Raw genomic sequence first — 13,265 nt, forward strand, 5'->3', positions numbered from 1 at the left:
TTGGTAAGCTACATAGCCGTGCGCACGGGGTGTGCCGGATGTGCCTGGGCACACCCTAATCACCCCTATGCTGTGAAACAGTTTCACAGGCAGCAAATCGTAATTTTTGCCAGAGCTGTTAAGTTCATGAAACTGTCCTCTAATGTCACTGCATGCAGGAAGAGAGACGAGCTGTCATGGTGATGTCGGGGTGGGCGGGACCAAACAGTTAAAAAAAACAATCAATGGGAAGGGGATCTGGGCGGGCTGCTACATTCCTTTGGCTCCGCCCCTCTCTGAAGCATCTCAATTATTGGCTGGTGTTGAGGGAGCTTGGTCCCGCCCACCCCCGACATCGCGGCTGTTCTGTGACTTACAACTCAGCCGCGATGTCGGGGGTGGGCGGGACCAAGCTCCCTCAACACCAGCCAATGATTGAGATGCTTCAGAGAGGGGGCGGAGCCAGAGGAATGTAACGGCCCGCCCAGACCCATCCCATTGACTGTTTTTTTAACTGTTCGGTCCCGCTCACCCTACATCCCCTCTGACTTTTGGCAACTGGTTTCTCTCCCTGCATGCAGCCAACGGCATCCCATCAACCCCAGCACTGCCACTGATCACCCCCCCCAGCACTGCCACTGATCACCCCCCCCAGCACTGCCACTGATCACCCCCCCAGCACTGCCACTGATCACCTCCCCCCAGCACTGCCACTGATCACCTCCCCCCAGCACTGCCACTGATCACCCTCCCCCCCAGCACTGCCACTGATCACCCCCTCCAGCACTGCCACTGATCACCCCCCCAGCACTGCCACTGATCACCCCCCCAGCACTGCCAATGATCACCCCCCCCCCCCCCAGCACTGCCACTGATCACCCTCCCCCAGCACTGCCACTGATCACCCTCCCCCAGCACTGCCACTGATCACCCCCCCCCCCAGCACTGCCACTGATCACCCCCCCAGCACTGCCACTGATCACCCCCCACGCGCGCGTGTGTTTGAGTTTTGGGGTGCACACCCTAATCCAATAGGCTGCGCACGCCTATGGTAAGCTACAATATAATGTTTGGTTTAATACTGCTTCAAGGATACCATTTTGGTTCCTATTGACGCAGTGCACATATTTCTTAACCTGACCACCTGCGTCAGCCATACCTTTGGTCTCCTGCCATGTACGCTCAATTTTGCAACCAGTTATATATAGTGATTGGCCAAACCCTGAAGAAATATACTTGTTTCAAAAAACGTTCCCAGCAATATCCTATTAAGGGGAAGGAATTCCTTTATAAGGTGTGCCATCCCCATAATGTATGCAGCCATTTCCTGTCTTAACAATACTTTCTGACCCCCTAGAGCAGGGGTCTCCAAACTTTCCAAGCAAAGGGCCAGTTTACTGTCGTTCAGGTTTTAGGGGGGGCCGTATTGTGGCCAGTGGGAGTAGGAAATGCCACGGCATCAGTGCCACGTCATTGGTTTTAATGGGAGCAATAGTGTCCAATTGTCGATGTCAATGATATGAATAGTGCCCCATTGATGGTGTTAATAATGGGAATGGTGCTCCGTCATTGGTGTCAGTTGGTGGAGTAGTGCTCCAAGGGCCAGATAAGAGCAAGTACATCTGGCCCCCAGGTCACAGTTTGGAGACCACTGCTCTAGAGCAGTGGTCATCAACCCTGTCCTGCAGGGCCCACTAACAGGCCAGGTTTTATGTATTACCTTCGGGAGATGCAGTCTAGAATACTGCAATCACTGAGGAGCAAATAATATCAGCTGTGATGTATTTCAGTTATCTTGCAAACCTGGCCTGTTAGTGGGCCCTGCAGGACAAGGTTGATGACCACTGCTCTAGAGGACCAGAACCCATGGCTAAAAAAGCCCTTTCCAAGGCAATATTCTCCCTCCCTGGTCCTGCCCTGCAATCTACTATTGCTGCCATGTCTGTCTGCATGACCTTGTCTGGTGCAAGGATAGGTCTCTGAATCTTGGATAGATCCACACTGATCTTTGTCCGCCAACAACTGGAGCTCATGATTGTGGCGCTCATGATTGTGGCCCTAGTCCATTGATGGATTGGTGGACATTATTTGCCTAATATACAGCATGAGTCTCTTTTCGGAACAGCTGCAGAGGAACCCTTTGACTCAAATGTTCAGCTGAACATCAGTGCAAGAAATGCTTTTGCAATAGCCTCTTTGCTGAATCCCTGGACAACTTTATCAAAGATGTCACTGGGGAAAGACCCCTTTACCACAATTAAATAGAACTAAATCTCAGGCTGGGTTCACACTCCCCCACATTCAAATTTGCAGGAGAGTGTGACCGGCTCTTAATGGAGCCTGTTCACACATCTCTGGGCGGCCGCAGAGCGCACAGCAGAAGGGTTCTGTTTTTTTTTGGCTGTTTCAGGTCTGAATTCAGGAAATAATTCGGACCTGTAACGGTTATTGAGGAGGCACCAAAAAACCCCTACCGTGCTCTGCGCCACACATAGTGTGAACCCAGCCTAAGACTAGGACACCCTCTACCATAGAAACTAAGAAGAGAGACTCTGTTCCATTGTAAATACTGGCCCTCCCAATCCTTCTTGCAGTGAACGGGCGGCCCCACTTTTCAGAGTGGTGTGATGTTTGTTGGCCCACCTGGTTAGATTTTCAGTCTATACCTCCGCCTTGCTTTATGTTGTTAAATCTGCCAACATCCTCACAAAAATTAGCTGACCTCCAGGCTCCTTTGGCACAGCCCGTCTCTCAGGAAGTCATAGGCATTAAGTACTATTAAGGGTCAAATCTCCACCCTAGCAATTATTTTCTTTATCGTACATCACGGGACACAGAGCAGCATAGCCATTACATATGGGTTATATAGTGTACCTTCAGGTGATGGACACTGGCACTCTCCGACAGGAAGTTCCCTCCCTATATAACCCCCACCCATAGTGGGAGTACCTCAGTTTTTTCGCCAGTGTCTTAGGTGTTGGTGTACGTTGAGGCTGTGCCTGTAGTAGTCCTTGGGACCAGGGCCAGCTGACCGGATCCGTCCAAGGTGCTTCATAGCCAAAGTGGACGGTACCCGGGCCCCAATTCGTGGATGGGGTTTTGCCTATAATGCCTCTCCTTGGAGGGCTGGACCCTGGGTTCCAGGTCTGGTTTCTATACCTAGAGAATACCTGTTGCCAGTGGTGCTGTATAGGTCCAGGTGTGTGGTGTTCTTTTAAGACCCCGGTCCCTGAGGGTCTATGACCATACCCACGGTGAAGGGTGAAGATTGGGCCTCTTGCAGAGCAATACCCTGCGGCAGGGGGCCTACGGAACTTGGTTTGTCAGTAGGCTTCCTACAGGGGATTCTTGGGCAGCCTATTTATGCCTCTGTGCATGGGCAAAGGAGAACCACAAAGTTTTCAAACGGGATGGCTCAAAGCACCCAGGTATAGTTCCCCTGGCTGGGCTAGTAGGCTGCTGCTGCTTCTGTCACAAGGAGGGCCTTTTTTTGGGCAGGGTGTTCCACAGAGAGGGAACCATACCATTAGGGAGACAGTTGAAAGCTTCCTTTTACCTGTGTCTGCTGCTCCAGCGTTTCATGTCCTGATGCTCCTCTCCACATGGCTTCCTGCTTCCCCTGACGGCGTTTGGCGCGCGCGCTTTACTTATCTGTGCGCGCGCGTTTGCGCGCGGCGACGCCGCGGGGAGGGGGCGGTTGACGCCGGACGGCTCCTCCTCCCTGCACACAGGGAGGATAAATCCTGGAGGGCTGTTCAGTCTGTGAAGGCTGTGAAGGGACACGGAGCAGCGATGCTGGCTACAGCATAGGAAGGTTTGACAGAGCTTTCTGGCACAGTGACACCCGGTGGCAGTTGTTGGAAGTACACCTTACTAAAGGAGCCTCTGGCTTAAAAGTTTGCATTCAAAGCCTGTGTACTAAGCAGCGCCTTTGAACACTTAGGGGTGCTCACCTAGCCCAGCATTAGGGGGTCAATACCAGACTGGTAGTTGAAGCCCTTGGGGCTCAGTATTGATTTTCCTTTTTTATAGGTTATGGGAGGTTTGGAGTCCCTCTAACATTACCCTATCCTATTGTTTCACATTTATTTGATTATATGTGTATTTCCTCCAGCTATTACAGTCAGTTGTATACTAGCGGAGTGCCTCAGAATTTGTATATTATGGCTCCTAAGGGTGCAGGTAGCGCTAAAAACGCTAAGACGGTTAAAAAACCAAAGGGTTCTCCATCAGGCTCTGAGGATATCCAAAATCCAGCGGCCCCTACTACTCCGGAATGCCCGGAAGTTGTTGTCCTAGGTGAGCCATCAGGGTTGCTAGGTGCTACGGCTGGCCCTACTCAACCAGCTCCTTCCTATGTGACGGAAGAGATGTTAGCCTCCACCTTGGGTGGATTGGAAAGGAGGATGGCCGCTCTAATTACGGCATCTTTGGCAGGGAAGAAGCAGGTTAGATCCCCGTCTCCCAGGTCTGAGTCTCTGGAGGAGGATATCCTCTCCGCTGACGAATTGGAAGATCAAGGAGACCAGACTCAGGATCACCTTGACCATTTAGGTTCTGAGGATTCTACAATAGAGGAACCTTTTTCAGCTTCTCACGCAGAAAGACTGTGGGTTCAGTCCCTAACGGATATGGTGCGGTTGGCTTTTAAGATACCTGTGCCTCAGCCTCTGGCCTCCGCGGTATCCTCATTGGGCTCCCTGAAAGCGCCCCAAGCCAATTTGGTATTCCCGGTACATCCTTTGTTAAAAGACCTGATTTTTCAGGACTGGGCTAAGCCGGACAGGATTTTTCTGCCTCCCAAAAGGTTCGCAGTCATGTACCCCTTAGAGGAAGAGTTTTCAAAGAAATGGGCTGTCCCTACTGTGGACGCAGCCATCTCATGTGTCAATAAGTCTTTAACGTGTCCAGTAGACAATATCCACATGTTTAAAGACCCTGTGGATAAAAGGCTTGAGACCTTATTGAAGGCATCCTTTGCCACAGCGGGGGCAGTGGTCCAGCCGGCTGTAGCCGCCATTGGCGTCTGCCAGGCTTTAAAAGACCAAGCAAAACAGGCCCTAAAGGACCTCCCAGCCCAACAAGCTCAGGATCTGGCTGACTTACCTAGGGCCTTATGTTTCGCGGTAGACGCAATCAAGGATTCGATCCAACAAGCTTCTCGCCTATCCCTATTTTTGGTTCATATGAGGAGATTGCTTTGGTTGAAAAACTGGTCTGCAGAAACCCCCTGCAAGAAACTCCTTACTGGATTCTCCTTTCAGGGAGAAAGATTGTTTGGAGAAGATCTTGACAAATATATACAAAAGATCTCTAGTGGTAAGAGCACCCTCTTGCCGGTTAAGAAAAGGTTCCGGGGTCCCTCTTTTAAGCGTCCAACCTCTCCAGTCCCAGGGCCCTCATTCTCTAGGCAGTATCGACGGCCTCCTGGACGCGCAGCTGCAAACAGGCCACAGGGGCAAGCTGCAGGGAACAAGAGACCATGGAACCATAAGCCGGTTAAGGCTGCCCCTAAGGCAGCCTTGTGAAGGGGCGCCCCCACTCTCTCGGGTGGGGGGAAGACTCCGGTTCTTCTCGGAGTTGTGGGGGGCCAAAGTTACCGACCAATGGGTTCTGTCCTCTGTGACTCAGGGGTACAAGCTGGAGTTTCGGGAGTTCCCCCCTCCTCACTTTCAAGCGTCAAGACTTCCAGGCGACCCTCAAAAGCAGGCATCACTTCTGTCCGCCCTAGAGCGACTCCTATCTCAAGGAGTGATTATGGAAGTACCAGCAGGGGAGCAAGGACAAGGGTTTTACTCAAACCTCTTCATTGTCCCAAAGCCAAACGGCGACTTCAGGCCTATACTGGACCTAAAGTCATTAAACCGCTTTTTAAGAGTCCGGTCCTTTCGAATGGAGTCCATTCGCTCGGTGGTGGCCGCCCTTCAAGGAAGGGAGTTCTTGGCCTCCATCGAAATATAGGACGCGTACCTGCACGTTTCGATTTTCCCAGGCCATTACAGGTTTCTGCGTTTTGCCCTAAACTATCGGCATTATCAGTTCGTGGCCCTTCCGTTCGGACTAGCCACGGCCCCTCAGGTTTTTACGAAAATCCTGGCCCCTGTGTTGGCCATCCTAAGGGAACGGGGCATTCTGGTCATGGCCTACTTAGACGATCTTCTGGTAGTCGACCACTCAGCGGCCGGCTTAAATCAGGCAGTGTTGCTAGTAGTAAACTGCCTAGAGTCCCTGGGTTGGGTTCTAAACCGGGACAAATCGGCCTTACAGCCCACAAGAAGGTTGGAGTATCTAGGTCTAATTTTAGATACAAGACGACAACGGATCTTCCTGCCCCAGTCCAAAGTAGACTCGATAAGGGAATTAATCCAGGTAGTCTTAAGCAGCACAAGGCCATCTATACGCCTCTGCATGCGCCTGTTGGGAAAGCTAGTGGCCACCTTCGAGGCAGTGCCCTATGCCCAGATCCATTCTCGAAGGCTACAGAGAGCAATTCTCACGGCCTGGGACAAAAGACTCCAGGCCTTGGATCTTCCCATTTCCCTTCCCTATGCGGTAAGGCAGAGTCTGTGTTGGTGGCTAGTCACAAAAAATCTTCTGAAAGGAAGATCGTTCAGTCCCCCCTCTTGGAGGATAGTAACCGCGGATGCCAGCCTATCGGGCTGGGGTGCAGTCCTAGACGATTTAACCCTACAGGGGAAATGGTCAAGGGCAGAATCAGCCCTACCCATAAATGTCTTAGAGATCCGAGCAGCTCGGTTGGCTCTTTTGGGCTGGACGGAGATTCTGCAGGGCTCCCCAGTAAGGGTACAATCCGACAATGCCACTGCCGTGGCTTATATAAACCACCAGGGCGGCACCAGGAGTCAGGCAGCCCAGAGGGAGGTAGATCGGATCTTTTCATGGGCAGAAGCCCATGTCCCCTGGATCTCAGCTATCTTTATCCCCGGGGTGGACAATTGGCAGGCGGACTTCCTCAGCCGCCAACAGATGTCCCCAGGGGAGTGGTCCCTCCACCCCGAAGTGTTCCAGGACATTTGCCGGAAGTGGGGTACTCCGGAGGTGGACGTTATGGCGTCCAGATTCAATGCCAAAGTAGCAAAGTTTGTCTCTCGAACGAGGGATCCATTGGCCTGCGGGACGGATGCCTTGGTGTGCCCTTGGCATCAGTTTGCGCTAATCTATGCCTTCCCTCCAATACGGATGCTACCCCGTCTTCTTCACAGAATTCAAAGGGAACGCAAGCCAGCGATTCTAGTGGCCCCAGCGTGGCCCCGAAGACCTTGGTACTCCTTGATAAAAAGGATGACGGTAGAGGAGCCTTGGGTCCTCCCTCTACGTCCGGACCTCCTCTCACAAGGGCCATTCTACCATCCTGCCTTACAGGCCCTAAATTTAACGGCCTGGCGGCTGAGTCCCTGACTCTCAGAAACAGAGGCCTTTCAGGGCAGGTCATTATCACCCTTATAAGCGCAAGGAAACCAGTTTCCAGGTTAATATACTATAGGGTGTGGAAGGCCTATATTACCTGGTGTGAGACCAGGAAATGGGATCCCCGCAAATATACCATTGGGAGAATCCTGGAGTTTTTACAATTGGGAGTGGAAAAAGGTTTGGCGGTCAGCACAATCAAGGGGCAGGTGTCTGCCTTGTCGGTCTTCTTCCAGAGACCTTTGGCTGCCCATTCTTTAATGAAATCCTTTTTACAAGGTGTCATTCGGGTGAATCCCCCGATTAAAGCTCCCCTGTATCCTTGGGATCTAAATTTGGTTCTATCGGCCTTGCAAAGGCAGCCTTTTGAGCCCTTGTCCGCGATCCCTTTGGTCCTTTTGACTAGGAAACTAGTGTTTCTGGTGGCCATGGCATCCGCCAGAAGAGTGTCGGAGTTGGCAGCCTTGTCATGTAAGGCACCTTATTTATTACTGCATAAGGACAGGGTCGTTTTGCGGCCGCTTCCGTCCTTCCTGCCTAAGGTGGTGTCTAATTTTCACCTTAATCAAGATGTGATTCTTCCATCATTTTTTCCAAAGCCTTCTTCTAAGGAAGAGAGGTTACTACATTCCTTGGATGTAGTTAGAGCTGTAAAGATTTACTTGGAAGCTACAGCCCAGATTCGTAAGACTGACGTCTTATTCATTCTGCCAGAAGGGCCCAAGAAGGGCCAGGCAGCGTCTAAAGCCACTATTTCTAAGTGGATTAGGCAGACAATTATACAGGCCTATGGCCTGAAGGGGAAAAGTCCACCCTTATCGGTTAAGGCTCATTCCACTAGAGCTGTGAGTGCCTCTTGGGCAGCGTATCACCAGGTCCCTATGGCTCAGGTCTGCAGGGCAGCGACCTGGTCGTCTGTCCACACATTTGCAAAGTTTTATCAAATGGACGTTAGGAGGAACGCTGATTCAGCTTTTGGGCAGGCGGTCCTCCAGGCCGCAATTTAACCTCCTCCTGTCCGGTGGCACCTCCTGTTTGGTTTTTTCTGGTTGTCTCCCTCCCCTCATGGAGCATTGCTTGGGGACATCCCATATGTAATGGCTATGCTGCTCTGTGTCCCGTGATGTACGATAAAGAAAAAGGGATTTTTAATAACAGCTTACCTGAAAAATCCTTTTCTTGTAGTACATCACGGGACACAGAGCTCCCACCCCTCTTATGGGGAATTTTGGGATGCATATTGCTTGCTACAAAACTGAGGTACTCCCACTATGGGTGGGGGTTATATAGGGAGGGAACTTCCTGTCGGAGAGTGCCAGTGTCCATCACCTGAAGGTACACTATATAACCCATATGTAATGGCTATGCTGCTCTGTGTCCCGTGATGTACTACAAGAAAAGGATTTTTCAGGTAAGCTGTTATTAAAAATCCCTTTTTTTTTAAATACAGCTTTTGTCTTGCTCTATAGTGAAAGCCTTTTACAGGGGGTCCCCCTCTAAGTTACCCAGTGACTCTGTGGGATCTTAACCAGTGTTAAGGAAAATATTTTCGTACTTTCCGTCAGCTGCATGTTTTCAGTGACAAAAATAAAATTTGAATTAAGCCAATTGACCCAAAAATATGACAAAAAGAAATGTGAGGGAGGGAGGGATGTTTACCCACCTCAACTTCCGCTTTCCTCGGAGCCCCACCTGTCTGTTAAGGCCTAAGCCCCCTAACAATCTGTATTGACAGAGAGACGCAGACTCCCTCTGTTGGCCTGGCTGTTGCTTGGGAGATCTGGAACAATGCCCTGCAAACCACATAGTGAGTGTCTCGTCTCCCCCCCCCCCCCAGCAAGGTAGCAGTGCTTCGCATTGTGTATTATAACAGCCTCCCCAGACCGCCCAGTTCTCTGCCCCGTGCATTCCCTCACTACCATTTACTTCCCCATCCCCACTACATTATTAGATTTTTACTCCATGAGTATATAATGAGTTTGGAAATTCTAGAGAAACGCTTATACTGTAAATAATGTATTACAATTTAAACCCATTCGATTTTAGCCAGCTAAAATGTACTGGTGGTTTTATTTGACTAAAATACAAATAAAAACTAAAACAATTCAGATGACTAAAATACGACTTAAACTAAAATGCCATTTTAGTCAAAAGACAATGACTAAAACGAAATTGAAATTTGACGTCAAAATTAACACTGATCTTACCCTAGGACGGTGGGTTCTCCAGAAACCACTCTTTGAACCTGTTGGGGACATCCTTCTGTCTACCTTTACTCACATGGCTACCTTCCTCATTGCTATTGCAAAACATTGTAAACATTTTTTTTTTGCTGGGTAGCTTGTACGTGTTTAAGGAATTATTTGTACTGTTCTATGTAAAGCCCTTCCATTTTTAAATCATACAGGCTGCCATTTTTGTTTAGTCTTAAGGCCACTTTTCTCCCTAAGGTAGTTTATTCCTTCCACCTAAATTAGGACATTGTTCTTCCATCTCTATATCCTGTTCTACAACATCCGTGGGAGATTTTCTTCCACTGCTTGAACATGGTATGCACTGTTCAAGACTATCTTGTAGCTACAGCTTGTGTTAGACAAAGTGATACCTTTTTTATATTCCTGAGGGTACCTGTAGGGCACTGCCTTTTCACTCTACCATCTCCAGCTGTATTAGATCGCTCATCATTTAAGCCTATAGACTTAGGGATAAGGTTCTCCTTATCAAAGCACACTCTTATTAGGTTGGTTACTGTTTCACAGGCTTTTCTCATAGAAACATAGAAAAGTGATGGCAGAAAGAAGACCAAGTGGTCCATCGAGTCCTGTTTTTTTTTTTATATACATATTTTGTGTTCTTGTTTTTTCTTTTAACTTTATGAGTATAGATCTACAGTATGTTTGGCCGGATCATGTTTTAAAAAAACACTTACTGTAGACTGACTCACTATCTCTGCTGGAAGTCTTTCCATGCATCAACTACCCTTTCATTAAAGTAATATTTGATGCTTGGAGCAGACCTCCCGCAGAGGTTGTGAGTCAGTTAACAGTAAGTGGATTCAGAAATTTCAGTATCGGTTATCTTTTTCTCGGATCTTCAGGGCTGCCACCTAGTCTTCTGTTCTTATATGTGTCATTCTTATCAGGTGGATGTCAGGCCTCGTCTAATCCATCTTCGGCTGTATAGATTGTCAAGTGGTTCTATGAGCTCTGTTGAGCCCCCTTTCTGTAACCTGCTTTTACTGTGGGTCTGTTAGCATGTTGTTTGCTGTGTTGCCCACCCCTCAGTTGGACTGCTTTTAGACCTCCCTATTTACCTGAATTACCATCCTGTGTAACATTAGTATGCGATTAGGAAAACAAGTTATATTTATTGTTTAGTACAGGACTCAGAAATTGTTGTCTTAGACCATGGGTTATATATGCTGCTACTTTCATGTGATTGGACACTGGCCAAAGCTTTTTTTTGTTGCTAGTGTCTTTATGTAATGGACCTCTTCTACTCTGAATATTTTTTCCCTATTCTTTATTTTCACTTCTTCAACTGGTACTTTATCACGATCCAATTGCTTATTGCCTAAGGACACACTGGAAATTTCCGGATCAGTTGCCCTCACTGTACATTTTGGGAACCGCTCCTTGCAGTAGCAGGGCCAGCTTGTAATGTTTGCTTCAGGTACCGGATCCTGCATTCAGCACTCGCCTTGGGTTGTGGCCCAACTAGCAGCAGGGTGCTATACAAGTCAACACAGTCCATTCCTTAGGCACCAGGACCCTGAAGACCTCTGTGGAGATATGCCCGCCATGATGGATGAAGTTTGGTGCCTTCCAGGGTCCTGCAGCATGAATATAGTAAGACAGGGTTTCTCTGTACTTTCAATGTCCTAATTTATTTGAAGGGTGTTTTTTCACTTAGTTTGTTGTACCCCTTTGTGAATATCTCTACTAAATTGGAAGTAGGCACCATTTGTCTTTAGAATTTGTCAGGCCTTTTCCACACAGCATTCCTGTTCGGGTGGTGATGTAGTTGCAAATGCCTTCTGAATGATACACTGCGGCTCACCACCAAGAGTCTTCACAAAGGTGCTTGCTCCACTCCTGGCTAGACTAGAGATGGGCCAAACACCCCCCCCCCCCCCCTGTTCGGTTCGCAGCAGAACTCCTGAACAGGGGAAAAGTTCTAACACGAACGGTGAACCTGACTGAAGTTTCTAAGAGCCAAATAGCAAAAATCAAAAGTGCCCATTTTGAAGACTTGTATGCAAGTAATTGGCCACAAAAGGGGTATGGGGGACGGGTACTGCCTTGAGGGACATGTATCAATGAATTTTTTTTTTTTTTTAAACAATCATTTTTCAGGGGCAGTTTTTTAAATGCTGTAGTGCAACAATAAAATTAAACATTTATTTAAATATAGTTCCTGGGGGATCCCCTTAGTCTGCCTGTTAAGTGGCGCAGCTGTAGAATATATAAACATGCTGCAGCAAAAAAAAAAAATCGAAAGAAAACAAATCACATTTAAAATGACTCAGGGTTGTTATTCCCGGCACCCGGCTATTTAACAAGTTAAAGGCTGCCCACTGCATATATACCGCATATGTACGTTGTTTCATGCAATAGATTTTGTGGGCACGTGCTCTCTGCATCCCAGGGGAGCATGAGCGTGTCCCACAGAATGTCTGCCGGCCACCTGCAATTGCTTCACAGAGAGGCAGAACCAGGGATCTGCCTATGTAAACCAGGCAGATCCCTGTTCTGACAGGGGACAGCACTGAGAATGTCTGTTCCTTGTAACCAGGGACAGCGATTTCTGTATTTTCCCAGTGAGCCCATCCCGACACCGTTAGAACTCACACTAATTACTGTATTGGTGACATTGGTCCTCAAAAAGTGTCACTTATGGTCAGATTTGTCTGCCGCAATCCCGCAAAAAATCGCAGATCGCTGTCATTACTAGTAAAAACAATAAAAAAGTAAAGTCCATAAATCTATCCCCTATTTTGTAGACGCTATACTCTTTGTGCAAACCAATCAATATACGCTTATTGCTATTTTTTTTTATATACCAAAAATATGTAGTAGAATACATATTGGCCTTAACTGATGAATAAATTAGATGTTTTTATATATTTTTTTTGGATATATTTTATAGCAGAAAGTAAAAAATATTGTTTTTTTTTTTTTTTTTCAAAATTGACTGTCTTTTTTTTGTTTATAGTGCAAAAAAAAATCACAGAGATGATCAAATACCACTAAAAGAAAGCTCTATTTGTGGGGGGGGGGGGGACATACATTTTATTTGGGCGTGGGGTCCCTCACCCAGTCCATACCAGGCCTTTCAGTGCCCCCCCCCCCCCCTGGTGAAGTGCTTGGGGACAAGGACCTCATCCCTACAACCATGGCCTGTGATTGTAGGGGGTCTATGGGCAGGGGGCTTATCGGAACCTGGAAGCCCCCTTTAACAAAGGCCCCCCAGATCCTGCCCCCCATGTGAATGAGTAAGGGGTACCCCTATCCATTCACTAGAAAAGTGTAAAAAAAAAAATAACAAAAACACAGACAGTTTTTGACAATTCCTTTATTAAAAAATAAAAAACAGTATCCCCCGAGGCAATTCATTGTCAATCATGCCACCTGCAGCACCCGAAAAATAAAAACGCTCCCAGCGACATGAAGACTGGCCGCCTACTGCAGGCTAAGCTGTTTGACAGTTCTTATATAGATAAGGGGAGGGGCCACCTGGCTATGTCACCTGGTGGCACCCCCCCTTTTGATGTCACTGACCCAGCATGCAACGGTCCGTGAGGTTGGAAGGGGGCGGTGCTACCAGGTGACGTAGCCAGGTGACCCCACCCGTTATCC

Source organism: Rana temporaria, chromosome 3 (genome assembly GCF_905171775.1).
Source record: "Rana temporaria chromosome 3, aRanTem1.1, whole genome shotgun sequence".
NCBI lineage: Eukaryota > Metazoa > Chordata > Amphibia > Anura > Ranidae > Rana > Rana temporaria.